Raw genomic sequence first — 27,490 nt, forward strand, 5'->3', positions numbered from 1 at the left:
CTGCTGAGAGGAGGCGCTCCTCTGAAGCAGGTAATAACTGTGAAAGAAGTGATACTCACTTTAGGACTGAATGTTGTGAAAGATTGTCAGGTGAAAGACAGCAAGCACCAAAATGCACTGCGATTTCACTAGATACTAACACTTAAATGCTACAAATCGTAAAGCTGCCATGTCCGACAGGATCCAAGCCTCCTTTGTATAAAATGTGTTCAAGAAAATGTCACTATTAAACTTTCAGGCTCAGCAAGTGATGAAAAGCTGTGCTTCTCTGAAGATCAGAATGGTTGTGACACATACACCTGGAGATTGAGTACATGCAATTTGATACTGCCTCTATGTCTAAAAACAAAGATGAAAGACTGATATGAAAGACTTCAAGCACCAGAATACACTGGGGCATTGCAGGGGACCACCACCCGAGTACTATAAATTCTGAGGTTGCCTCGTCTGAGTTCAGAAGCACCTCTTTTTCAAATATTTTCCACTACAAACAACAGATGAGAAGAAAAGTATGAAGGCCACTGTTTGAGACTCAGCCATTCCTAAAACATTACTTTAGCAGTCTGGTGCCGTGGTAGGAAAGTAGGTTTTCAGCACCATTTTGAACAATTCTAAGCATACATTTTAAAAAATAAAAAAGAAATCGAAATATTCCTGCTTCAAATGTTTCTCAAATGAACAAGTTACTTACCTTCGGTAGTGCTCTTTCTGGTAGAGCTATCTAGCTGCAGATTCCTCACCTTTTGAATATTCCCAAGGCGTCAGACTGAATCCATAAACTTGTCAGCAGTACTTCTGCGCGCCGGTAGGTGGAGCTGTGTGGCTCTGCCCGAACGTTGTTCCACTCTGGTAATGACCTGCGGTGCCAATGAAGGTGCCACTCCAGCGCATTGACGTCCGTTGCTTTAGAGACTGTTTGTGCCTCTGGACACTGTGCTCAAAAAGCAAATTGGCGTGATCAATGTGCAGATTCTTAGATGTGGAATCTTATTAATTGGATAGAGACCAATTACAGAAGAGGGAGGAAGGGAGAGTCGGTGAGGAATCTGCTGCTAGATATAGTCTCAACCAGAAATAGAGCTACTAAAGTTGCATAACTTGTTTTTCTGATAGAGACTTCAAGCTACAGATTCCTCACCTTTTGAGTAGATCCCAAAGCAGCATCTAGAAGGAGGTGGGTATGGACTCACACCAGAAAGTCCTGCAGGACAGAACAGGAAAAATGCCCCTGTCATCAAACCTATCTAAACAATAGTGCTTGTGAATGTATGGAGACACATCCACATAGCCGCCTGGCAAATTTCTAGGACAAGGACTCCATGTGCTAACATAGTAGTAGCAGCTTTGGTACTGGTAGAATGAACATGCAATCCTTCTGGGGGCTGCTCACAATTTTAGGTAAGAATCCGTAGCTGCTTTCTTCAAAAAAGAAGTGAAATCGATTTTCTTGTCCAAATTCACCTGAACTATCTATACACTCTTGTAGATATGTGCTAGTCTCTATTAATTACCAGTAATGTATTGGCATAATACATTGTATTTATATGTATATGTCATTCACCTGTATGTACCCTATGAAGCGCTCTGATACCCGCAAGGGTCTTGTTCCCGCTATACAAAACTGTCAAAATAAAAATAAAAAATAAATAAGCATGCCTGGGTACACAGAGCCTGTTTGTCTAGGAAGAAGATGGTATACGGTGGATTGACACAATGAGCTAGAAGCTCCCTCACACACCGTGCTGATGGCAAAGAGGAAAATTACCTTGAGGGTGAGAAACCATGAGGAACAGCTATGAAGCAGCTCAAATGGAGTGCATATTAGAAATGCGAGGGACAAGTTACGGTCCCACTGTTGCATGCCAAAGGGAGAGGGATGAAACAAAAAGTGCACAACAACTGGATATTTAAATAAAGAGGGCTGATTCGGCAACCGCGAAAGGGCTGAAACAGCTGGAAAGTACTCTTTAACTGTTTCCAGAGAAAGGCCATGTCGGGCTAAGGACAAAACAAGCAACAAAACTTCAGATAACTTCCCTTGGAAGGGGTCTATCTAAAAAGCGCTGCACTATGCAACAAACGTGTCCCAATGAGAGGCATATACCGTTTTTTTCTAGGGACACTTGACTGCCAAGTTGACATCAACCACTTCCAGAGAAAGGTTAAAGGTGTTCAGCTGTCGCTGCTCAATCTCCAAGCATGATAGTAGAGATTGCGAAGGCCCAGATGAAGAACCCTGACCTGCTGCTGTGACAGCAGAGCCTCCTGGTGGGGACAGCCTGATCGAAGCAGAGATACTCAAGCCCAGAATTTCTGGAGATTATACCCTCCGTGCCCAGTCCGGATTCAATAGGATGACTTGGACTCTGTTGGGCCTGATCTTCTTGAGAACTCAGGCAGGAGTGGTATTGGCGGAAAGGAATACAGGAGTCCCAAGTTCCACTTGAGGTGGAACGCATCTCCAAGCAAGAGATGCCTTGGAAACGTCAATGCGCAGAAATGCTGACATTGCGTGTTCTCTACAGTGAAGAACAGAACAAGCCTAGATTCTCCCCATTCGTGGAAGAGACCTTGTGCCACATCCCTGCATATCTGCAACTTGTGATCCACCAGGTGCTAATGGCTGAGCTTGTCGGCCCTAGCTTTCAATGATCCTGCCAGGTGGTTCACCACCAGAAAGATTCAGTGGTGGTCCATCCATTTCCAGAGCTGCAATGCCTCCTGGCAAAGGATCCATGTTACCAAACTACCCTGTTTATTACCGTACAATATGGTGGTGGTGTTGTCCGTGAGCGTCTCTACCAGACTCCCCTCGATGTATGGAAGGAGGTCTTTCAATGCCAAAAGGATGGCCTTCAGCTCCAAAAGGTTGATATGGAGCCAAGACTCCGCTGGAGCACAGAGGCCTCTGATATTTAACTCTACCAGATGGCCAGCTCAGTCCAGAAGCAATGCATTGGTCACCATGTGAGCTCTGGGTGGGAAGGGAAAGAAGTTTGCCACTGACCCAATCAAGGTCCAGTAGCATGGTCGGAGGGGTCCCCTTGATGTTGAGCCCTCTGAGACCTCAAATCCCACTGCACAGCCGGCATATGCCGCCTGGCATGCTCGACCAACAGGATGTAGGAGGCAATCGGTCCCAGCAACCTCAGAGTTAATGTTCTATGAAATCTAGGGGCTGAAAGATGAGGATCATAGCCTGAATGGTAGACCTAGACTCTCTTTACTGGGGAAAAGGCACAAAACCAAGCCATGTCCAGAATGGCTCCGATGCAGGGGAGTGTCTGAGAAGGAGCTCAGGTGTGAGCATGTTGATAGTGAACCACAAAGAGGATGGGAGGTTTGCTATTGAATGGAGGTTGTTGATGACTGCTTTGAGCCTGCCTTCAACAGCCAGTCGTCGAGGTAGGGGGAAGACTGCATCCTGACCTCCTAAGATATGCTGCCACCATCGCCATCCCTTTTTTTGAACACCTGAGGGGCACTGGTGGGACCAAAACCAAGCACAGCAAACTGAAAATGCTCCTATCCCACCCTGAACCGCTGGTTGTGCTGATGGGCCTGCAGGATGGGTATGTAAATAGGCATCCTGTAGGTTCATCACTACTGCAGTGGCAGCTGGTATTTACCGGCAGTGGGGGTGTGGGTGGTTGGAGTGAAAATAAAAATACACATACTTTTCTGTCACCGACGCTGCTGCTGCCTCCTCCTTCTCTCGGTCCTCTTCTCCTGCAGGGCAGGAAGCACCCGGCACCCAGCCTTCCGATAGCCAATCACTATGCTGCAATGCAGTGTTGTGGTTAGCCTGAGCGCCGCGGATCAGCGCTCAGCCAGAGAATGGGAGGCTGGGCATGTTCACCAAGCAGGCTGTAATGTAACCTGCATGGAGAACAAACAAAGTGCGTATGACTGTTTAACCAGCCAGAGAGGGCTGGCCAAAGCGTCATGCGTACTAGGAGTGGGCAAACCACTGCTCCCCTGCTCTGCTCTTTGAGCAGAGCAGACCTGCCCGCCCCAGCTGTGCAAGGACTTAAAAATAAAATGATAATAATAATGAGTTACTGTCATTTTATTTTTACCTTTTGGGCCTTCTCAGTGAGGCGACGCTCCTCCGCCTTAGTGTATGATCCGCAACTGCACTACCGTCAAGTCTCTAGGGTCGAGAGGAGAAAAGACCTGTGCCAGTGTGAGGATTTTACATTTTACTTCTTCTAGAGGAAGAGGTTGAGAGGGCACAGGTCTAAAATAGGCAGAACGCTTCCTTTCTTCTTGAGCACCAGTAAGTAGCGGGAATAGCAACAGCGTCCTACTTCTGGTGCAAGCACCCTCTCGATGAGCCCTTTAGGTAAAAGGTCTTACACTTCCTGCCACAAAACAAAAAGATGGTCGTCTGTCAGTCTCTGGGGGGGATGACAGAAAATGCAGTGGTGCAGAAAAGAAGGCTACAGCATAGTCCTTCCGAATAGTCTGCAGGGCCCACCAGTCTGATGTTATGGCCTGCCAACCCAGCAAGAATCATCAGATCCTGCCTCCAATGGGGTGACTGTGCTCCAGAAAGAACACGCTGAAGGGGTTTGACAGATAGGAGTTGCTGGGGGCATAGTGGACTGGCAGGCCATAGACCTTGACCGCGGGGCAGTGGGCAACAAAGTCATGAAACTGTTGGGCACCATGCTGGGGATGAAAAGGTTAGCAGTATGGGGTACCACTGCCAAGGCCTAAAAGCAAATGGTAGGCTGATGCGGCTGGTAAGGTGGGACAGGTAAGCTCAGGAAGGGTACCATGGCCCTGTTCTCCTTGAACTGCTTGAGAGCTGAGTCTCCCTTGTCCCCAAACAGATGAATCCTGTCGAACTGCATGTTCATGAGGCATGACTAAACATCACCTGAAAAACTAGTGTACTGCAGCCAAGAGTGGGGGCGAAAAGCGACATTGGTGCCAACGCCCCACCCAACGCAATTGATGGTGTCCAAGCCGCAATGAATTGTGAACTTGGCTGTGCCACAACTGCCTGGGCAAGGACTGGTTAGAGAACATTAGGGGCACCTGGGAAGACTTGGGCCACTGAGTCCAAAAGGGTGTGAGAATAGCGCCCCAGCAGGCAGATGGTACATTCTGACTTGAGTGCCAAGCTGGTAGATGAAAAGACTCTTCTCCCAAATGTCTCCTCCCATTTTGACTCCCTATTGGGGTGAGAAATAGGAAAGGTTTTGGGCATGGTTTTTGCCTGCTGACGCTTGCAGCGCCAAACTTTCAAGTAAGTGGTGCTGAGATAAAAATGAAGGGACGCCCGAGGCAGGGTGAGGGAATCGTGCAGTTTGGTGATTGACCGGAGGTCAGAGCAAGGTGTGGCCCATGCCTCAAACAAGGTATCTGTACGGGCCTTGTTTAATAGTAAGAGGGGCTCAGAAGATAGATGTCTATCCTGGCTGGGGAACCTCATTAAGTTGGTGTTGACCTCCAAGTTCAAAGACTTTGGACACTCTATGCATAACAACGGCGTAGGTAGTACTCTTCGAGTAGCAGGCCACGAGGGTGAGAGGAGTCCGAAATTAGAAGGTATCAATGCCACTAGCCTCCTGCAGGTTGCCACACCAATTCTCCTCCTGATTAGGTTGTCCAATCTCATCATCCGTTTCATATTGGTTATAGGAATCTGTGCTGAACGGGTATGTAGGGAGTGCTGTTGTTGTGGAGGCAGATCAAGTGGAGGAAGCAGAGCCTCAACGGCGGCCAGGCTTGATGTAAGAGGTCGAACCGATGCCGACTGGATGACAGAGAGGACAATCAGGACCTCATCTCCCAGAGGCGATATAGTCTGCATTATGTGCTGGAAAATGGCATACACCATGGCCCCGTAAGTGGAGTTGAGAACGGAGCTGCAGGCGGCTGCATTACGGGCACAGAGAATCCAGCTGGTGCAGAGGGTGAACCCTTTTAGTGTTCACCTAGGTTGAGAACCTCCTGGCTTTGTGGGGCTCATGGGTGTGCCATAGGGAGTGAGCAAGGATTCAAAGAGCTGAAGCTGATCTGGTTAGGGGTGGTGGACGACCCTGGAAACTCAAGCTGTGCTGGAACCAGTTGCAGAAACGCAAGTGAGATTGAGATGTATGTAGCTGTCCTAGAGCCTTCTCAGGAAAGCGTGAGTGGCAGTAAGGGGCTGAATTCCACTTCGATGATTTGTGTTATTTCTTCAGTGTACCCAAAAATCTGTATTGGAGGAAAACAGACCCCTTGAATGACTCTAGTGACTTCTAGATTTTGAATAGAACCAAACTTTCGACTGGGACCGGTCTCATCGCAAAGTCTTCCGGTGCTTGGCGATGTAGAATTTCACCTTAAGGTCATATGGCTTTCCGGTTCATCAATGCTCAGTCACTCCAGGCCTTAAGAGTCTTGACTCAACCACAGATACAACAGGCAAATGTGGTGAGGTGCTGTCACAGACATTTGTTTGTGACAGTCTTTACATGGCTTAAAACCTGTGGTGACATTCCCTTGCACACTGGATTTGAAATTTTTTGCAGTAAATTGGTCTTGGAAATCAGAGGTAGCTCCAGAGCCATGTTTGTAGACGTGTAAAGAAAAGAATTAATGTCAGTAAGTGGGAATGGCACCTATTTAGGCTCCGCACGTCATTTTCAGAGCGAAATGTTGTCAGTGAGGAGCCACACAGAACCGCATACCGGCACTCAGAGGTACTGCTGAAAAGTTTCATGACATCATCCAAGCTTCTTTTGCACATATGCTCTATGAATAAGTATGGTATTAGAGGTCTGGAAGTAAGTACAAAATAACTCTGAAGAATATGAAGCATCATTAAAATCATCACAGAAACAACTCACTTGGGTGTAAAAAGCATGAGTTATGTACCACATTGACCCTGTACCATACACATCGCGTGTAGAATAGTTCACATTAACAATCAACCACAGATATATGGGAAACCCTCTTTGGATACTGTGTTTAATCTGTATACAACTGTTCAGAGAAGGCCAAGTTTCTAAAAAGACTGAGCATCTGTTCTAAAATGAATGCCCAACTACAGACAGCTTTTATCTGTATAATACCCCTGACACTCACCATACCTACATTGAGAAATGAAGTTGGTATGAGTAGGGAAGTGGGTACTGTAAACAGTATTCACTCTATAGAGAGAATTTACCCTGTACCACACTGTTTGTAGACAGTGAAACTCTAATGAGAAAATACACTAGAGTATTAAACAGTATCTACTAAGAACAGTGTACAGTTTATGCAACACTTTGGGCCAGGTGTACAAAAATGCGATTTTGCATTTCCTAAATAGCAACCCTTTAGAAATCGTTATTTAAGAAATGTAAAACGAAATGGATGAAATATCTGATTTCCTAATAGCAATTCCTACAGAGTAGGAATCACTATTAGGAAATCGCAAATAGGAAATCCCAAGCTATTCGTTCCAATGAGCAGGTTTAGTACTTACTTTTAGGAAATCGCTTGTTTGAAAATGCTAAGCCAAGGATACCTATGGGCATAAGGCCCCCCCGTAATGCACCCCAAAAATAGTAATACACATGTAGAGCACACATATGCCCTACGGACATGTCTGCGCTCTTTTGCACTTCAAAAAAAGCTTATTTGGGTGCTTTTTTAAATTGCACATGGTTACCATCGACTTGGAGTCAATGGTAATTGCATTTCCTAAACACTCAATTTGCGTTTAGGAAAAGCTTTGTACATGTGCATAGGAATCACAAATATGTAATCCCTATTTGCGATTTCCTACTTAGGAGATTGCAAATTGCGATATCTACTGGGTAGAAATCGCAATTTACAACCGCTTAAAGGCCTTTGTACATATGAAAACCCCATTTTGCATTTCTTAACTGCCTGAAATAGCGATTCTGCCAGTTAAGAAATGCTAAATAAAAAATAATACCAAAGGGTCGAGGCAAAAAAAACCACACCTATTAATATAAGTGGCTAAATCATATAGGGATGGTGCACAAAACCAGGGAGTACAACCCTATTTACTCCCTATTGAGCCAATGCCCAAAATACAAAACGATTTTTTTTTAGGAATTATCACCCATCAAAGGAGTATCACACAAGTCTTTTTCACATTAAATCCATTCCAAGGAAAGATAATATAGTGAACAGTTCCGGACGCCACTGATGATCGAAAAATGTTCTTTATTATTAGATCCAAACATTAAAATCCAAATATACAGGTAGTTTTCTTTTTAGCCAACGTGTTTTTGTCTCATAATCGAGAATTCAAGAAGAATAGCGTCCGCGATTCGATGAGGACCGTCATCATCGAATCGCGGACGCTATTCTTCTTGCTGGTCACCATGCTGTATATCGCTCAAACAGCTGCTGTTTGAATATAGCAGAATTGAAATGGATATACATTGATGTTTCACATTATGAGTAACATTTCAAACTTGATCTAACGTTGACCTGTTTGAGTCCTGAAGAAGTCTCGATTATGAGACGAAACGCGTTGGCTAAAAAGAAAACTACCTGTATATTTGGATTTTAATGTTTGGATCTAATAATAAAGAACATTTTTCGATCATCAGTGGAGTCCGGACCTGTTCACTATATTATCTTTCCTTGGAATGAATTTAATGTGAAAAAGACTTGTGTGATACTCCTTTGATGGGTGCTAATTCCTAAAAGAAATGCTAAATAGCTTTGTACATCTGGCCCTATTCCCTTAAAATAAACAGCGTCTGAATGTGCTAAAGATTATAATGCCTGCAGCCTTCATACTATGGTGAAAACTTTACAGATAGCCCATCTAATGAAGCAAAACAAGCCCATCTACATAGCTTAATACCTGGTGCACAGAGTCTTCTATGCTATGTAGAGATTGTCATGCTGAGAAGATTCTGTCTTATAACTCCAGGCTGCTTACAATACTTAGGGGCAGATTTACCACTTTTTCAAGCAGCACAGTGCAGCAGCCCCAAATGCTGCGCTGCATGAAATGGAGAGAGGATGAGAGCGGCAAATTTACGGAAATATGGCACTCTCCTGCCCTTTGCCTAGCGCCGGTTTTGAAATCACCTGCCATGCGACACGGAGAACCCTTTGTACCATGGTGCAAGGGTGTCTCTGTGAGTCAAGCATAGGTTTTGTACTGAAAGGGTACCCTTCCAGTACAAAATACTATGGATAGACATACTGAAACCATTTCCCACTTTGTATGTGTGCTGTACAGTGCAGAACATGCACAAAGTGCATACTTCAAAAGGCAACAGTTTTCTAACCATAAACCCTGGCTACTTTATTTAGTAAATCGGGTTTAGTGTCAGAAACCTTGGATGGTTGCATGGGAATGCCCTTGCTCCACCCATGGTACACCCCCTTGGCACTAAGGGAATCATTACGATGCCAGTCGGACTCTCGTCTGACCGGCCCCATAGCGGAAGAGGGGCCGAGTGACAAGGAGTCAGTGGTCCCCCTGCCCTAATTACAATGCGACCACCTTCAGGTTGGTCGCAAAGTATATATTTTCCATTGTGGCTTGTGCTGCCGGCTGCAGCACAAGCCGCATTAGAAAATATAAACTTTACAAACATCCCTGCACCATATGGCAGGCACCATGCTGTGCCTGCCACATGGTGCAGGGATGTTTAGGGGGGCAACATAGGTGTCCCCCAGACCCTATAGCAGAGGGCCAGGAGGAAAGGGGGTCCCGCTAGGGGGCCCCAAAGTTACCTTCCATCTGCCTTTTCATGGCAGGCAAGTAATCCCCACTGCGGTGCCTGAGAAGGCACTGCCACTATTGGAGGGATTACTAACCTTCCGATGGGCTCAAGGAGCCTGTCGTAAAGCATCGGACTGTCCCTCCACCTGCTGCCTCCCACTGCATGCATTGTAATACATCGGTTGGACAGCAGCAGCAGATGGCAGTCGAACCGCATCTGATAAGCCTTCAGATGCCGTTCAATCATCATCAGAATAACCCCCTAAGTAATGCAAAGCAGCGCTATGCACTGCTTTGCGTTACTTTCACGTTATTTCCAGCACTTAACAAGTTTCGTACTGGAAAGTAAATTGGAAGAAAAAGATTTTGCAACGTTTTGCGTCACTTTTGTGAGACAAACACGGTCTAAAATCTTAGTAAATCTCCCCATTAGTATTTTGTATGTAGAATATTTGCCCTGTAGCAAACTTTTTCTCCAGAGCCTAAAACCTTGTGTGCAACATACTGGACACAAGTTGTCAACTCTCACATGCACATAGGGTTAATCTTCGATGCAAAAATTTGTAACATGTTCAGTACCTCTACACACCTTTTATGCATTAGGAGCACATACAAAAACAATTATAATCCATCAGCTGAAAATAGACTGTACCTCATGGTGCCTGGCACATGGTGCCTGGATGTTTAAAAACATCCCTTTTTCAATAGCAACTTGTGCTGTGGCCCTTTTCCGAGCCGCAGCACAAGCCGCAATTGGAAAAGGCATGTTTTCAACTGCCTTTACGGTGGTTGGATTGTAATATGGGAGGTGGAGTTGCCGACAACCTGTCGGCCGCTCTCCATTCTGGAACGATGGCAGTTGGACGCTGTTGTAAAGTGTAGTACAGTGGATTGGCATACAATGTCATAGAGTACAATGGCATTGAGTGGCGTAGAGTGAGGTAGCATACATTGGAGTAGTAGAGCAGACTAGAGTGCAATGTCAGAGTAGAGTGTAATCAAGTGGGGTGCAGTGGCATAAAAAGAGTTGCATACAGTTGTATAGTGGACTAGAGTATCAAAGAGTGGAGTAGAGTGTTGTACAGTGGCATACAGTATAGTACAGTGTTTACAGTGGAGTGAAGGCATATATAAAGGAGTAAAGTGTCAGAGTGGCAATTAGTGTAGTAAAGTGTTGTGGAGTGGAGTTGTATGGAATACAGTGGAGTGTGAATAGGTCTGGAACATTTTGTAGTAATTCGTCAAATTTGTCCCCGCCCCTGCGCTCAGGGTGGTTGGCGTGAGCGCGCCTATATAATAAAGGAGGCGGAGCTGCAGCGGCAGTCCGCATGTACCACACACCCAGTGTCCGTGTCTTTCCTGCCGGGCACCGCGAGGCATAATTAGCGTGATTCACGGCGGGAGGGCGGCCCCCCGCTACAGAACACTGGCAACGAGGGCGGAGAACAAAGGCCTGCTCATTCCCTAAGTAAGGTGTGAAGCTGGCAGCATTACCTCACTGCAACCATGAGGCTCCTCCATTACTCTGCACGCCCACCACACATGCCCTCAGTTGTGGCCCTGACCCTGGAGCAAGCTGTCTCCTGGAGGCATCTGCAGTCTCCTCAACTGTTCCTGGCTGCCACATCCGCCCAGTTGGCCACCGACGCCACGCGTGAGAAGGGTGATTTGGGCATGTCCCCAAGGAGAACCACAGGGACATCCTGGTAACCCATACTAGCCTGAGTGAGTGCCTCATACCTGGGCGCAAGTAGGCCCACACAACGCCTAGAGCGGCTGCGCCATCTCCCGCACCCGTAGGCCATCCGCCAGCAGCAAGCCTCCTTGCTAGGCCGCAAGTCAGCGCCCACGTCAAATAACATGGGGATCAAGATGACACCGCCCAAGCACCTGCGCCAGCAGTACCGCATCACCCCCCCCTCTGATTTCCTGCCCCCCTTCAGTGAGTCGGCGGACCCTTCCATGGCCGCACAACGATGGCAAACATGGCTTGGCCGCCTGGAAAATTACTTCATCGCCACGCTGGAAAAGGATGGGGCAGTAAAACGCTCGCTCCTACTCCATTATTCAGGGGAAGAGAACTACCTTCTGTTTAAGCATCTACCGAACACAGATGGTTATGCCGCAGCCGTCACAGCCCTAAATGCCCACTTTGATCCCCAAATGAACCCAGACTTTGAACACTTCAAACTCAGACAAGCCAAGCAACGGGAGGGCGAGTCCGTAGACGCTTTTCACGCACGGCTCAGAGAGCTCGCCGCCCCTCATATTGAGGCAGCCGAACATACTGATGAATGATATCCTGGTACTAGCACGGTCACATGACCTGTCGGAGGCGCGTGCAGAAGAGATGGACATGGCACTGATGAGAGACCTCACAGTCGTGTCCGGCACAAGGAAAGACATGCACTAACTATGGCATCGTGAACCATTTCGCATCTGTGTGCAGTAGAAAGACGCAGCGTATGGAGGGAAACTGGCCCAAAACAACAAGAAGGATGCTCCGCCAGCTGTCGCAAGTCTCGCTAACGTCACAACCCAAAACCAAGAAAAGGGAACAGACATCCTACCAAGGGGACGACTCCACATCGGAAGACGAGGGGAGACATATCTAATCTCATTCACCCGAGCCCTGAAGAGTAGGAAGAGACCCCAACCTCGCTGCACAATCCAGATCGCAGGGTCTGACGTCAATGCAGTGATTGATACTGGTGCGTCAGTGACTATAATGGGGATCCAGCAGTACAACAAGCTGAAACCTAAACCGGAGCTCAGACCATCAAAGGCCCAAATCTTCGCATACGGCAGCGACTCACTGCTGTCGCTCAAAGGAAAAATGACTGTGCCAGCACAATCAGGAAGCATCAAAATCACCATCCACGCAATTAACCAGGAGGTGAACACGCTGCTCAGCAGTCACGCAGCTGAGGATCTGGGCCTAGTAATGTTTGCCAGGAGAGTACAGATGGACCAGACGGAAGAACTGCTGCGCCAATTCAAGGACCTGTTTAATGGGCTAGGCAAAATAAAGAGAGCTCCAATCAAGCTACATATAGACACCACTGTCCCACCCACAGCTCTAAGGCACAGGAGGATCCCCTTCCACCTCTGACTGCTGGTAGAAGAGGAACTACAGAAACTCGAAGACCAAGGGGTCATAGAGAAAGTGTCAGGGCCCACGCCATGGGTGTCACCCATGGTAATCTCAGAGAAGCCCTGTCAACCCGGGAAGATCAGACTTTGCATAGATATGCGCCTCCCAAACAAGGCCATCCGGCACGAGCGTCACATAACGCCGACTATGGATGACATTGTGGCTGATCTAAACGGTTCCAGGTGGTTCTCGAAGCTAGATCTGAAAGCCGCCTATCACCAACTAACACTTGCCAAAGACAGCCGGTACATAACCACTTTCAGCACCCACCTACGCCGTCAAAGAAATCCTGATTGAGCTCCCTGGTGTATTAACCATGACACTACCAACACGTGAGAACTATGCTGAAGCGACTATCAGAACACGGGGTCACTCTACACAAGAAAACGTGCCTGCTGTTCCAACAGAAAATTGAGTTCTTCAGATACACATTCACTCAAGATGGCATACAGGTCGACCCACGGAAGTCCCAAGCTATATAGACCGCAGCCGCACCGTCACTGTTGCGGAGGTTCGCAGCTTCTTGGGAATGGCCACGTACTGCGGCCGTTTCATTCCAAACCTAGCCACTCTTGCGGAACCTCTCCGAAGCCTCACCCGAGCCGACGCCATGTGGTAGTGGGGTACTGCTGAAGAGACAGCATTCCAAGTGGTCAAGAATGCACTCCTTGACCACACCACTCTGGTGTATTTCGACCCTGCGAAGAAAATTGAAATACTCCTAGACGCCAGTACCGTGGGTATAGGAGCAGTTCTCACACAAGAAAAAGAGACCGGGAGATGGGCTGCCTTAGCCTACACCAGCAAGGCGCTCTCGCCAACAGAGAAACGATAATTGCAGATTGAAAGGGAAGCCCTAGCAATCTGTTGGGGCTGCCAATACTTTCACCTATACATATTCGGACACCCATTCACCGTCGTCACGGATCACCAACCCCTGGTCCCGCTATTCAGAGGATCCGCGACCCACCGCGCATTGAGAGGTGGGCCATTGGGCTCCAACAATATGACATGGACGTGATCTACCGGCCCGGAGCCAAGAACCCTGCCGTTTTCCTGTCATGGCACCTAGACACGACCAGGGAGGAGAGAGAGGAGCAGAACTGTGAGGACGCGAAAACCCACCTGGACATGCTAGCAGCCCTGACGTGTCCCCGAGCGCTGACGATTGAAGAAATTGCCACCGCGGCCGTAGAAGACCCGGTGATGATGAAAGTCCAGGACAACATCCAGGGAGGGCTATGGCGGTAGTTCTTGCAGTCAGCAAATGCGTGGTCAAGCCCAGAAAAGGAGAGCCTGATGCACATGTGGAGGATGAGGAATGAGCTGAGCCTCACTCAAAGTGGCCTTCTCCTGAGAGGTCCCGCATCGTCGTCCCGGCATCCCTGCAGCTGCAGGCAACACAACTGGCCCCCGGAGGGCACCAGGGAATGGAAAAGATGAAGGCCCGCATGAGGGAAAAGTCTGGTTCCCAGGGATGGATGCCCGGACAGAAGAGATAGTCCACAAGTGCCCTTCATGCCAAATCACTAGCGGGACTGAGAGACCAGCGCCCGTTCACACTGAAGAACATGGTCAGAGCCCCTGGGAGAAAGTGAGCGTGGATTTTGGAAGCTTTCCTGATGGACGAGTCACCTTAGACCTTATTGACGGTTACTCCAAATATCCGATAGTAGAAGTGGTGAGCTCAACATCTTTCCTACATGGTGGCCCAGCCGAGGAGAAGATATTTGGAATGTTCAGATGTCCGAAAGAACTCTGTAGTGACAATGGATCCCCATTCCAAGGACATGAATTCCGCAAATTCATGCACCAAAACGGTATCCCAGGCCAATGGGGAGATTGAACGCTTCATGAGAACGAGAAATAAGTCCCTTCGCATTGCCCTGGCGGAACAGAGTGACCCTGAGCAAGAACTCCAGAATTTCCTACGAGAATATCGGAGCACACCACATTGCTCAATGCGCACACCCTGGGCACTAATTTTCAACGGCACTCGCCGAGATGGTGTCCCCGTTGCCCCAGGCTGGTCTCCCCCTCTGTTCGACGAAGAGGGGGCGCTCTGGAGGAGAGAGAACCACAAAAACCAAGCCAGCCAGACCCAGAGAGCAGCAGTCCGCCCGCTCCAGCCAGGAGACACTGTTATCCTGAGGGACCGAAGGGCCGGAGGAAAGGTCCGAACTCGATACGAACAAGGGCACTGGACAGTGATCGGCAGGCAAGGGACAATGTTGATGTTTGAGAAAGCAGGAGAAACAGTGACCCGCAACATCTCACGGTTCAAACAAGTAGACCAACCTGCATCTCCTGCTGCCATCTAGAACCACGCTGAGGAGACCGAAGGCCGTCAGAGTGAGCCCCTGAGAGCCGATGATCAACATTCCAGAGTGTTCCCCGTGCCGGAGAGTCCCAGAGTAGCCGGGGACAACCCCAACCTGCCTTCCATCCTCAGCACCCCGGTCCATACGCCCCCAGCCAGCAGGGGAGCCACCAGGTATGCTCTGAGAGAGAACCCTCCGCCAAGCACCCGCCTGAGAGACTTTGCCTGCCAAGTAAGTGAACAATGAGACTTTTCGTAGTCGAGTCAAGGACTGAGTTGAGATGGGATGTAACAGTTGGCTCACCAGCTTTCCCCGCTGTGGCCCATTCAGCAGTTCCCGCCCCTGCGCTCACGCCGGCTGGCGTGAGCGCGCCTACATAATAAAGGAAGAGGAGCTGCAGCAGCAGTCCGCATGTACCACACATCAGGTGTCCGTGTCTTTCCTGCCACGTGCCACGGGGCATAATAAGCGCGATTCGCGGCGGGAGGGTGGCCCCCCGCTACAGAACACCAGCCACGGTCCAGGAGGAGCGTGGCTTACTAATGTGCGTACTCGTTTTCGTACCCTATTTTCTAAACGAGACCGCATCCCGCGATCCCGATCCAGATATAAAGAAAGGAAGGGAAGCGGGCATTCGCAGTGATAAGTGCAGTGCAACATCCTGATGTAGCAAGACTTACAAAAACAAAGAAAAGAAAAACAAAAGCGTTGAACATATCTATGTGACGCTGGTGGTGGCATATTTGGGTGTTTGTAGCAAGCCCCATCACCCCTATACCCACAAAAATCGTGTCCTCCAAAGGCTGTAAACCTAAAGCCTTGTTTTCTTTTCCTCTCTTGTTTTTTTCTATTTTGAGAATGGTTGTCGCCAAAGATCAAGAGGCGGCGTGAGGAAACCGGAAATATCCTAGGAATCCTTTATTAGCCCAAAGACTCCCAAATTCGCACAGCCACAGAGTAAAGACCTAAGAAAAGGACAATATTGTCTGTGTATAACCCTTGGATTAATAACATTAATAAGTGAACTACAGTATTCCGCCTATTCAGTTTTGAACATATGACTGATTTTTGCTTCTTCTTTCTTTTCTTCCTTTTCTTGATTGTAGTATCTGGACTGGAATAATACAGCTGGTTTTTGATTCATCTGAGCAGAGGAGATCATTTAATCTTGTAAACCTTAATTTGTATGGAAGATGTTGCTGGAGGAAATGGTGTGATGCATGTAGTAATATAAGCACTTTTTCTTTTTGTTTTTTCAGCTCTTTATGAGTTCAAGGTCCTGAGGAGAACCCTACTTAAATCACACTTGGATTCGAAACGCATCGACCGTCAAGTTACCAAACAAGTGTGAGAAACACACTATCAGGCTTAACCCCCCCTTTTTTGAAATTTTGTGAAAGAATGATAACAAGTTTATAATTGCGCTGGGGGCCCTGAATAGTGCACTGCTTGGTCTCTGCCCTTTACAAGGTTGTGAAAAACTCAGACACAGAAATCTCAACCTGTTCAGGCTCTACCACATTGTTCTGTTTCACTTATTTATTTGCTTATTTTTATTTTTTTGTTATTGAATGTGTTCACTCTGTGTTTTGAAGCATTGAACTTGAGCTTATTCATATACTCTGTTAAATTGTTTTGTCCATGTAATGTCCAGGTCTTGTCCAACGATATAATTTGTGATTGTAGAATTGAAGTACCAAAAATTATATCCCACAGCCCAAAGGGAGCTATACTCACCAATAGTCCATGTACCATTTACCAATAACCAGACAGTCGGCAGTGCAGGAGGCCCAAGCGTTTATTATAACAAACAAACTCTGCCAGAGGAGCTCCTTGCGACCTAACCCACGAGGTCTGCCAAGAAGACTGCTGGCACATTGTTAGCGCACCACATATATACTGTTACATTTCGAAGTTGTTACCTATGATGGAAAAATACAGGCTGGTACAGGTTGGTGCAAAGGAAAGACCATATATGGAACACAAAAACCCCTCAGATATAGCTCAGCTCGTTACAGCAAGGTCGAGCGGGTGACTCCCTTCTGCTAACTTCGAGAGAGTCAGAACGGCGCTCCCCGGGAATGTGCTTGCCCAATCCACCCCCACCTATAACCTTGACAGGCCTAACGTGCAGAAACAGCAGGTTGCTACAGTTGTACTATTTCACATGAGAACGAATCTCGTGTATGGACGGTGTGAGCTTCATGTGAGACGAGAAGCGGCCTGGCTCACAAAATGGCGCTTGTCGAGTCAAGCTATAATGCATGTGTACTGTGTCACGTTAAGTGATCCCTATGCAGCGATGCGTGCAAGAAGATTAGTGTTGAAGCTTCGTATCTGCATCCTAGCTACATCATGCTAATTAATCTTTTTGTATTATTGTGATTAAGCTTAGTTTGTGGTCTGTTAACTAATCCCTTTATGTGTTGTTCTTGTGAAAACCAATGTGAATTTTCAAACAATTGATTTTTTCTCCAAAAATGAACTCTTAAAAATGAAAGAAAAGAAATAAAAATGGATGTTTTTAGGTCACACTAAGGGCCCGATTCTGATGCGGGTTGGAAAGCATTCCCACCCAGGGCCTGATTCTGATGCTGTTAGGAAGGCCTCCTAAAGGCATTTGCTCCTTCCAAATAGCATCGGGAGTGACCCAGTGCCCAATTATGATGCGGTTAGGAACATGTGCTCCCATTGAAGTCAACGGGAGTCCAACCAAATCGTATCTGGAAGCATCCGGATGCATCGTACTTGGTCGGTCGGACTCTCCCGATCCGAGTGTCAGTCAGTAAGAAAACTTTATTTGGTTAGTTACAACCATAAAAGTGTACCCTATACATAAAATACTATTAAATATAGCCAGGATCCTATTAAAACATGGTATAAATACATATCATAAAATACACATTTCCTTCATACAAGATACAAATGTCCACCTACGAGTAGTTTGGTCGGGCAGTTCTTTCATCTCCCTCCCGATCCTTCCAAAAATATTTTTATTCTGTACACATGAGGAACACCCTGACCTTATTCATAAATTTCCCAATAGCACTAGCAATGTCTAGGTTCGTCATTTCAGCTAGAAGGCTAACAGCTTGCATCCTATTTCTGATCATATATTTTTTAAATATTGGACATAAAATCTCTTTCCGAGAATCTAAAAACTTCGTACAATCTAATAAAATGTGCACAATATCGCAATGATTACCTAACGCACAAGTACAGGTACCATTACTATTCAACATAAAAATTTTAATCTCAATATTCCCGTAGCAGGAGTTTATCCCCATTCGCACTTTTAGTACCTCCCGTCTTAAGTGCAAGCTCAGCAATCTATCTAAATAGGGGCACTGTTTCTTAGATTCCCAAGCCAGAGTCATATGCGACACAGAAACTTTCCGCAAGAGGTACTCTCTCAATCATTTGTGCGGGAAGTCTCAGCTCCCAGTGTTCTTAATTCTTTCTTAGCTATGCTTGGGTAACTTAGTTGCGGACATAATTTTAAACCCAACTCTCCATATGCTTCCCTTAGTGCGGCTCTTGTCTGTTTTGCCCTGGACAGCTCACTAGTGACAATTTCACTTGTACACCACTGGGGAATTTTGTGGTGCTCTTCAGACCCTAGGTGCTGCCAAAAGCGAATTAGTGCCATACAGGCAGTTACCGCCCAAGAGGTAATTCAATTCCCAACTCAAGTCTTGCAGCTTGTACCATAGAGGATTTTGCCAGTGAGAATAAGTTTTTAAAGATATTTCCTTCTTCTTTATCCCAGCCTTTTTTCTCACTTAAATAAAGCACTTCTGCCCCGTACAACAATTGGGGGGGGGGGGGGGGGGGGGGGGGGGGGGGGGGGGACCATTGCTAAATAGGCTTTTATGACCGGCCTATCTGAATTTTCTCCATAAGCACTGTTAAATCTTTTTAGTCCCTTCACCGAGGCAGATGCCCTCATTTTAAGTGCCTCCAGATGGGTATACCATTTAAGGTTACTCATAAACCAGATTCCTAGGTAGCTATATTCATTCACCCTCTCAAGCAGATTTGTGCCTAGACACCAAGGGAACCGGGATTTATTTTTACCGAAGCATAACATTTTGGTCTTCTCCATGTTCACTATTAGCTTTTTATTTAGGCAATATTCATTGAACATGTTTAGTTTTCTCTGGAGACCTATCTGCGTCAGGTCCATAATCACTAGATCGTCTGCATATAGTAGACACGAGACATGATTGCCACCCACTTTTGGGCTAGCCCCTTTTACTTCTCTTAATTTTGCTGGTAAGTCGGCCAAAAACAGGGAAAAAAGCAGAAGGGCAAGTACGCACCCCTGCCTCAAGCCATTTCCGATCTGGATCCTCCCAGATGGTCCACCCTCCTCGTCCAGGATTATCTGGGCCCAGTTTTCCGTGTGTAAGGCTTTTATAATCGCCAGTAGGTCTCCATGTATATTGTATCCTTCCAGAGTTGACCATAGCTGTTCCCTGCTCACAAGGTCAAAAGCCGCGCGGAAGTCCACAAAACAGCAGAATAAATTACCCCTCTGTTCTATCGATTTCTGCATGATGGCCCAAAGAGAAAAACAGTGGTCCACCATCGAGTGCCCTTCTTTGAACCCCCCTTGTTCTGGGGGTACTATCTGGTTATCCTCTGCCCAATCCTTTAGCAGGCCTTGGATTACTTTGGAGAATACCTTTTCCCCAATATCGAGGAGATTTATTAGGCGGTAATTTTTGGGGGAATTTACATCACCTTTTTTGTGTATCGGTCTAACAATAGCCCCTTTCCAACTTTCTGGTATTAATCCTGTCTTTAGTATCCCTTGAAACATATTAGAAAAGAACTCCCCCCACCAGTCGGGATTAGTTTTTATAATAATTGCTGGTAGGTTGTCTGGGCCGGCAGCTCGAGTTAAGTTTACCAGGGTAAGGCCTCCCCTGGTAGGGGGATTTCTAGCCCAACTACTAACTGGAGAGCTCTCAGTTTCTCTAAATGTTCTTCACTAATCCGTGTCATAAGCCGCTTTGGGTATTCAACATCCATTTGTAACACTCTCTGTCTTGGGGGTACCCTGTTTACCTCTAATTCTATTGACAATGGAAAATGGTTGCTACCCTGTAGCTCAAGTACTTCAAAGTGTTTTATTAGATGGAAGCACCATACATGGATAAATACATAATCTATAGGGCACAGTTGCTGCCCTATTTTAAAGGTACATTTAGCGGGCCGATCTGGTTCTTTCCTTCCGTTAATACAAATCAGGCCCATGGCTCCCAGCAACTGCCCAAGCTTTACGTCTTGGGTGGAGATAACGCAATGGGGGAATTTCGCAAGTTCTATACTATGAGCTTGTAGCACGTCACTCTGCCATGCGTCTATTTTTTGGGGATTTAGTCTCTGGTTAAAATCACCCAATATTAAGAACACATCTTTAGGGTATAACTCATATATTCCCTCCAACTCCTTCTTTGGGCATTCCAACTCCACTTTGTACTCCTTTATTTTCCCTTTCTGAATGTACGCATTTATAATGCAGATACCTCCACCACCCGCATTATTATTTGTTAACAGTATTTTACTGCCTAATGCCCAGCTGCATCTAAGTTGAAGGGATTGTAGATCTTTCACTATTCTTGTTGATACTAAAGTCATCTGGCCACCTGATGGCCTACCTATTTGTTTTTTTTTTGCCGGTCTTACATGGTGGGCAAAGCCTTCGGTAACTAGGGTATCATCGCACAGCCACGTCTCCTGCAGACATACAATGTCGGACTTCTCAAGGATATTTTTAAACCCTTCCTCAATCGCTATTCTTTTATATCCATTTACATTCCAGGACAAGATGAATAGGCTGTGCGGCGACCCAGATTCCGAGTGGGTCGGAAACCATTTCCAACCCGATTCGGTCGGGAAGCATTTCCAACCCGTATCAGAATCAGCCCCTAAGTGTCATGTGTGCTCTAATGAAATAACAACCAACTAAAATCAGTACTGGCATGTGGTTTGTTGTGTAATTGTGAATCAGACATCCCCAAGACTTCCTGGCTAATCTAAATCAAAACTGCTCTAACATGATAAACACCTATACTAATTCGGGCTCACACTGTGAAAGCCTGACTTCATAATGTAACCAATCTACATAAACTGGCAGGGGCATTAAATACAAAATTAAACGCCACAGTAGCTAACAAATACCACTTTGCCCGTCTTCCTTGTCCCTGTTCTTACTTCATGAGTTTTGCCTTGTTCAACAGCAGGATTTGGCTAGTCTAATCATAAGCCCGGCACCTCATCTTGCCCTCTCGTAGAGACCAGACCCACAGAGCCTCCATCACCACACCCAACATACATCCTACATTCTGTATGGATCCTGCTCTTTGTGGATTGTCTTCCGGGATCATTTCCCTCCCACGCTCCCCCCTGCTTCTGAGCAGCACACATATCCCCTTGTTTCAGCTGAAGATCCATTGAAAGATGTCAATCAGCATCAATCTATGTGGTCTCAAAAGCGGCTCCTGCCAACAAAGACACCCAGTGGAAGAGATCTGTCAGGACACGGATGCTGACCAGGCTTGGATCTGGGCCAGGTATTGATGCAGATTGGGTATTGATTGGGCTGAGACCTGCCTGGCTTCTACCCACAAATCCCCATTCATGTGAAGTGGTGCTGAAAATAACACTCTGACTCTGACTGCGTCAAATGGCTTATGTGGCAAGAGACGTAGCTATCAAGAGTGCAGCAAGCGCATTGGCACATGGAACCAGGTGTTTATGGGGGCTTACTTCTCCCTATCAAGGCCATGCCATCCCTGCCATGGCAATTCCATGTGTGTTTGTTATTTTCACTTTGAAAAATTAATGACAAAACATTTTAACATGTCAAATATATTCAGTTCAATAGATTCATTTTAAATGTGAATAAAGGCAGTACAGTGCACAGAATGATCAACAAAAACAGTGTTAGAACATAGAACCAAATCTTTTTTTCTTTTCTTTTTTTCCTGATCAACAGCCCCACTCACCCGAGAGATTTTGGCATAATCTTTCTCAAGAAGCAAGGAGCAGATTGGAATCCAGTTTAAGCTTCAAAACCCTTTTTTCTACGACCTCTAGGGTAGCTACTGGGCTTTTTCTAGGGTAGCTACTGGGCTTTCATCTACCAGCAAAAACCTCTTACCTGTACCCCCAAATGCGGAAAAAGGGAAACAAGCATATCAGCTATTCTCACAGGCTTTCACCCAAGAGATTCAGGAGGAAAGCCACTCAAAGCCCATTAATGGTCTAATGACCACCTAGTTGCCAGCCCATACAATGGAGCCTCTGGGACTCAACGATGTAATTCAAAATGGACTAGAGGTCATCCTCCTCCCTCAATTCTCCATCGCCTTGTCCAATTGTGAAGTCCCTGAGTCAAATCCTAAGCAAGCTACGAGGGATGAAGATTTCACAAGAGATAGCTCTTAAGAAAACCAATGAACAACTTGAGCAGATCAATGAGAATATCCTACAACTAGCCTTTCGAATGTCTCAGGTAGAACTGAAGGTCTCTACTCTAGAAGACTCTTCCAACAATCAAGAAAACACACTACAAAAAGTGCAAATCAAACTTAAAGACCTCGAGTTTATAATCAATGAATTCGAAAATAGAGCTTGACGTGCCAATCTACATTTTGTTGGAATACCTGAGGATCAAAAGCTGGCTCATCTGTAACAAAGTTGATGCGGACCTGATCCATAAACATATATCACTGGAAAAGTCAGCGGAAGGAGACCTCCCCATTGTGGGGGCACATCGAGTACCATCAACCCGGCCAACGAATGCCAAGTACCCTGGATCAATGGGGGCTAATTTTAGAGATGTGAGGATAAAAGAACAGATTCTATCGCAGGAAATCTCGAAACAATCTTTTACCATAGCTGCGAATTACTCTTTTTGAATTTTTTCAGATATGTCGATGCTAGCAGCACGAAGGCACAGAGAATTTGTTGGACTGATCAATGAATTTAAACAATATGGGGCACCAGCTGGAATTATGCACCAATCCAAATTGAGAGTGTTTTTAAAAGGACGTTCACATGTATTTTTGGCAGTAGATCGCGCAAGGGAATTTTTGCGTATAGTCAAAGAGGGAGGAGGGTAAGGTGCAGCAGTGCTCTCGATGGAAACTTCAGTCTAGGGGATCTTCAAGAGGGGATGGGGAAGGAGGGGTCAAGATGAAAAACTCCACTCTTTTAATAAGGCAAACTATCCTTAAATAAAATTAGGCCATTAGGCTGCTCCTCATGGTAATTAGCCATGGTACTCAGACAAGGGAAAAGAAAAAAGGGGGGTAAGGGGTGAGAGGGCTGACCACTGGGCCCATGACGGGTAGGGGCCCTAGAGGGGGGAGTGGAGAGGCTGGAAGGGCATGGGGATTTGGATCAAAAGAGAAAAATTGCAGTCAATAAAAGTTGAAAATTTGCCAGTCAAGATTCTAAGAAAGTTACGACAAACCTTAATCTGCCCTCACCATTTGTATTTCAAGAGGCAACAAGATGGAACAAGATGGAAGGGAAGGAAGGAAGGGGGAGAAGAAGGAGATCGGAGAAAGAGGGAAAAAGGTGCAAATATGTAGGTTTTACTTCGTAGCAGTATGCCAGATAATCATGTGATTCGGATAGCTTTGTGCAATATTAATGAAGCCAATAATCAGACTAAATTCAAATCTACACTCCATTGGTTGGTATCGGCCCAAATACCGATTATTTTACTGCAGGAAACACATTTGAAAAAAGAGTCTGCCCCTCCTAGGCTACCTAGCTATATCTCTCAAGCTTTTTTTGCAACAGCAGGGGCAGCAATTAGGGGGGGTCGCAATTCTGTTCACATGTCATTCCCAGGGGGAGCTGTGCAGATCATTAGAGTGCTAGGTGGATTATAGTAAACTGGAAGGTAGGGAAACAGATTTTACAGATAGTCAGCTTCTACTGTCCAATAGGCGATGACACACTTTTTGCATAATTTAAACTTAGACTCTTCAAGTAAGAATAGAGCTCAAAATAAGCATAGAGCTGCCAGGTGTCTCACTTTGATTCAACACTTTGCCTTAATCCACCCTTGACAAGCCCAACATCCACAGCTACGTGATTACACCTGTTTTCAACTCGGCCTTTAGGATTGACTTTTTTCTAATCTCTCATCAATGGGAGCGGGGCAAGGTTTATATTCTTCCAAATCCAGTCTCTGACCATTTGGTTCCGGTCTTAGAAATCAAGATCCATTTCACTAGGCAGGAATATCCTCGTTGGACTTTAAATAGGTCTTTATTAACGGAAGAAGACTGGGTCTCTAATATGGGGGTTAAAATTAAGGAATTTGGAAATAAATAAGGGGTTTGCTTCATATTTCTCTATCTGGCAAGCTTGCAAAGCTCATATAGGGGAGAGATATTATCACATAAAGCTAACTTATCAAAGCTAAAGAAAATTACTGTTAGGACCTTACAGTGCGAATTAGATCAAGCAACTCGAGACGCATAACTGATTATTCTCAAGCAACTAAAATTAGACTAGAAAAAGCTAGACAGGACCTAAAAGATTATCATACTTCTCAGACAATTGTGAATCAGAACACGTGCTTTCAAAAATTCTACAAAGAAAGTGAGCATGCTGGAAAGCTTCTGGCTTGGCCAATGAAAAAGGGAAGCAACTATCAAATCCATCTACAATAAAAATAGAAATCAATTAGCCGACCAAGTGGCACATATTGATGCAGTTTCTCTCTGCCATTATAAGAAATTATATATGAGTCCATCTCGGCCTTCTTCGACCTCCATAGAGGAGTTTCTCAACTCAATAGACATACTAAAACTTAATGCAGATCAACAACATCATTTAGTAGTCCCTATTACAATTGATGAAATTCAAGGGGCCATTAAAGGTTCACCAAATGGCTAAGCATGTGGCTGCGATGGATTCTCAACTGAATTTTGTAAGGTATTTATGTCCCAACTCGTAGACATTTTAGCACAGCTATTCAATGCAATTCTAGAAGGATGCCCGATAATAAATTGTTTGCGAAGATTATGGCAGTCAGATTAACCGCCTCTGCCCAAGAAGTGGTTCATAGAGACCAGTCAGGCTTTCTGCTAGGGAGGACAATGGCAACTAACACTAACTTTCTAATACAGGCAATCAACTATTGCACCAATAAAAAGATAAAATCAGCAATCATCATCATCGATGCTGAAAAAGCCTTTGATTTAGTTCAATGGAAAATCTTGTTTGCTATTCTTTTAAAATGTCTTTTTCCTTTGCAGTTTGTAAATGTTTTGCAGAATGTATATAATAAAGCTGAAGCTAGGATCGTAATTAACTCATATTGCAGGGCAACTACAAATCAGACGAGGCACTCTTAAGGGTCCCCTATGTCACCAGTCCTCTTTGCATTATATATAGAACCATTAGCATCTCTGCTACAACAAGATTCACAAATCAAGGCACCCCTGTAAACGTAATCTTTTCGCAGATAACCTAATCTTATTTTTGGCAGCTGACACACAAAATGTTGCGGAAGTGTTTAAAAAAAATCAAAAACTTTTCGGATCTAGGGGGATTATAAAGTCAATCATTCCAAATCTGAGGTTCTGCTGTTCAACTGGTCAGACCAAATCCTTCCATCTGATATGCGTAATCAAGTCGGCAGGACTGGCTCAATTAGATACTTAGGGATATACGTGTCACACGATCTTTCACAGCTATATCGATTCAACTATGAACCAACGCTTTTGAAAGCCAGAAGGCTTCTAAATCAGTGGCAGACTCTACCACTCTCTATAAAGGGAGAGTAGCGGTGATAACAATTATGATTCTCCTGCTTTTTATTTTTTCAAATGTATTAATCAAAGTCCAGTTTACATTTTTTCACGAGATAGACCAAATGCTGCATAACTTGTAAGAAACCTCGTACAAAACGAAATACTCTACAGCCATCCGTTCAAGAAGGTGGTCTTCACACTCCCCCATTTCAGCATAGAAACTAATCACTGCATCCAATACATGCCTGAGATGTAACTCTGCTTTCTATTTTCTGCCACATAACTGGTTATTAAATACTGACAGACGAAAGCTAAGCTCTGTTTTTAATCAATGCATATTATAAGAACATTCCAGTTTTAACATTTAAAAGGCACTGGTGGCTCTCAACATTTTGAACTTTTGCAGCCTGGGATGGGACAACACCTGGAGCAGGTCCACTCAAACCTTTTTCATAGAGGTTATTCTGCTTAAGCTGTAGCTTTTCTATGTAGAGTGGTGTCTCCACTGGTGTTGTTCCATCTTATGAAAACAATGAATAATTTGAATGCCCTTGCATAACATGTCCTGGACAGTTAGAGGTTTTTGTTGGACCAAGGACAAAAACTAGTTGATGGGCCCTGACCCAGAGACCCTGTTTCAATCACAGCTTCCCAGCTTGACCAAACTGTGTGATCCTGGACAATTATTTTTTCCCCTCTGTCTCCTTTTCTGAGAGCATCACATTTGAGAGCAGCTTGAAACAATTCAGTTTGGGAAGTGCACTGTAAAAATCTCTCATATATTGTAGGCCCAACATGCATATCCCTGGCTTCATTTGGAAAATAACGCCCCCCTCCCCCACACATAGACCGATATCAAGAGACAAGGTATATCCTAAATTACTACAGACAATTACAGTTGGCTAATCCCAGAGACCTTGTACCAAAATAATTACAGCTCAGTGCACATGATTAGTATAGACTGGCTAAAGCCTGTAGTATCTATAATATATACTATCCAGAAGTAACCGTGTGGAATAACCAACCGATGCCTTTATCTGAAGAACCCAAAGTTATAGCATAATTGAATAAAAAGGAACTGTATAAAATTGGCGACCTATATGAGCAGAACAGCTTTATGACAATACACAAATATCGGGGAAAGCCCACCAGCTCTCCTCTAGACCTATTCTTTTACTAAAGGCTATGAAACACGATGATGGAGACATACCCTATGGTTCTCCAAGAGCCAGAATAGTGCTATTTGCTATCACTGATAATCACAGCTTCATCAATGACAAAATTAGTAACACAATTATACACCACAGTTTTGTACAAAAGAGAAAAATGGGAGAAAGACCTAGGATCCCCGATTACCAAATACCAGCATTTTGCTGTTTACAGACCCAAAGAAAATTCCTTAATGGCAGACATAGACTAATACATCTCAGATTTCTCCTTAGATTATATTACACTCCACTCGGTCTAAGCAAAGTGTACCCGGACATACCATCAAGCAGTGGTAGATTCAAAGCGCGCGGTAATG

General features: G+C 45.4%; 1 protein-coding gene across 1 annotated transcript in view; it reads right to left on the reverse strand.

Annotated features, from left to right (window-relative positions):
• Positions 1-27,490, reverse strand: part of TMEM25 (transmembrane protein 25) — a 122,405-nt gene that overhangs the window by 14,581 nt on the left and 80,334 nt on the right. The window lies entirely within an intron of this gene.

Source organism: Lissotriton helveticus, chromosome 3_1, assembly GCF_964261635.1.
Source record: "Lissotriton helveticus chromosome 3_1, aLisHel1.1, whole genome shotgun sequence".
Lineage (NCBI taxonomy): Eukaryota > Metazoa > Chordata > Amphibia > Caudata > Salamandridae > Lissotriton > Lissotriton helveticus.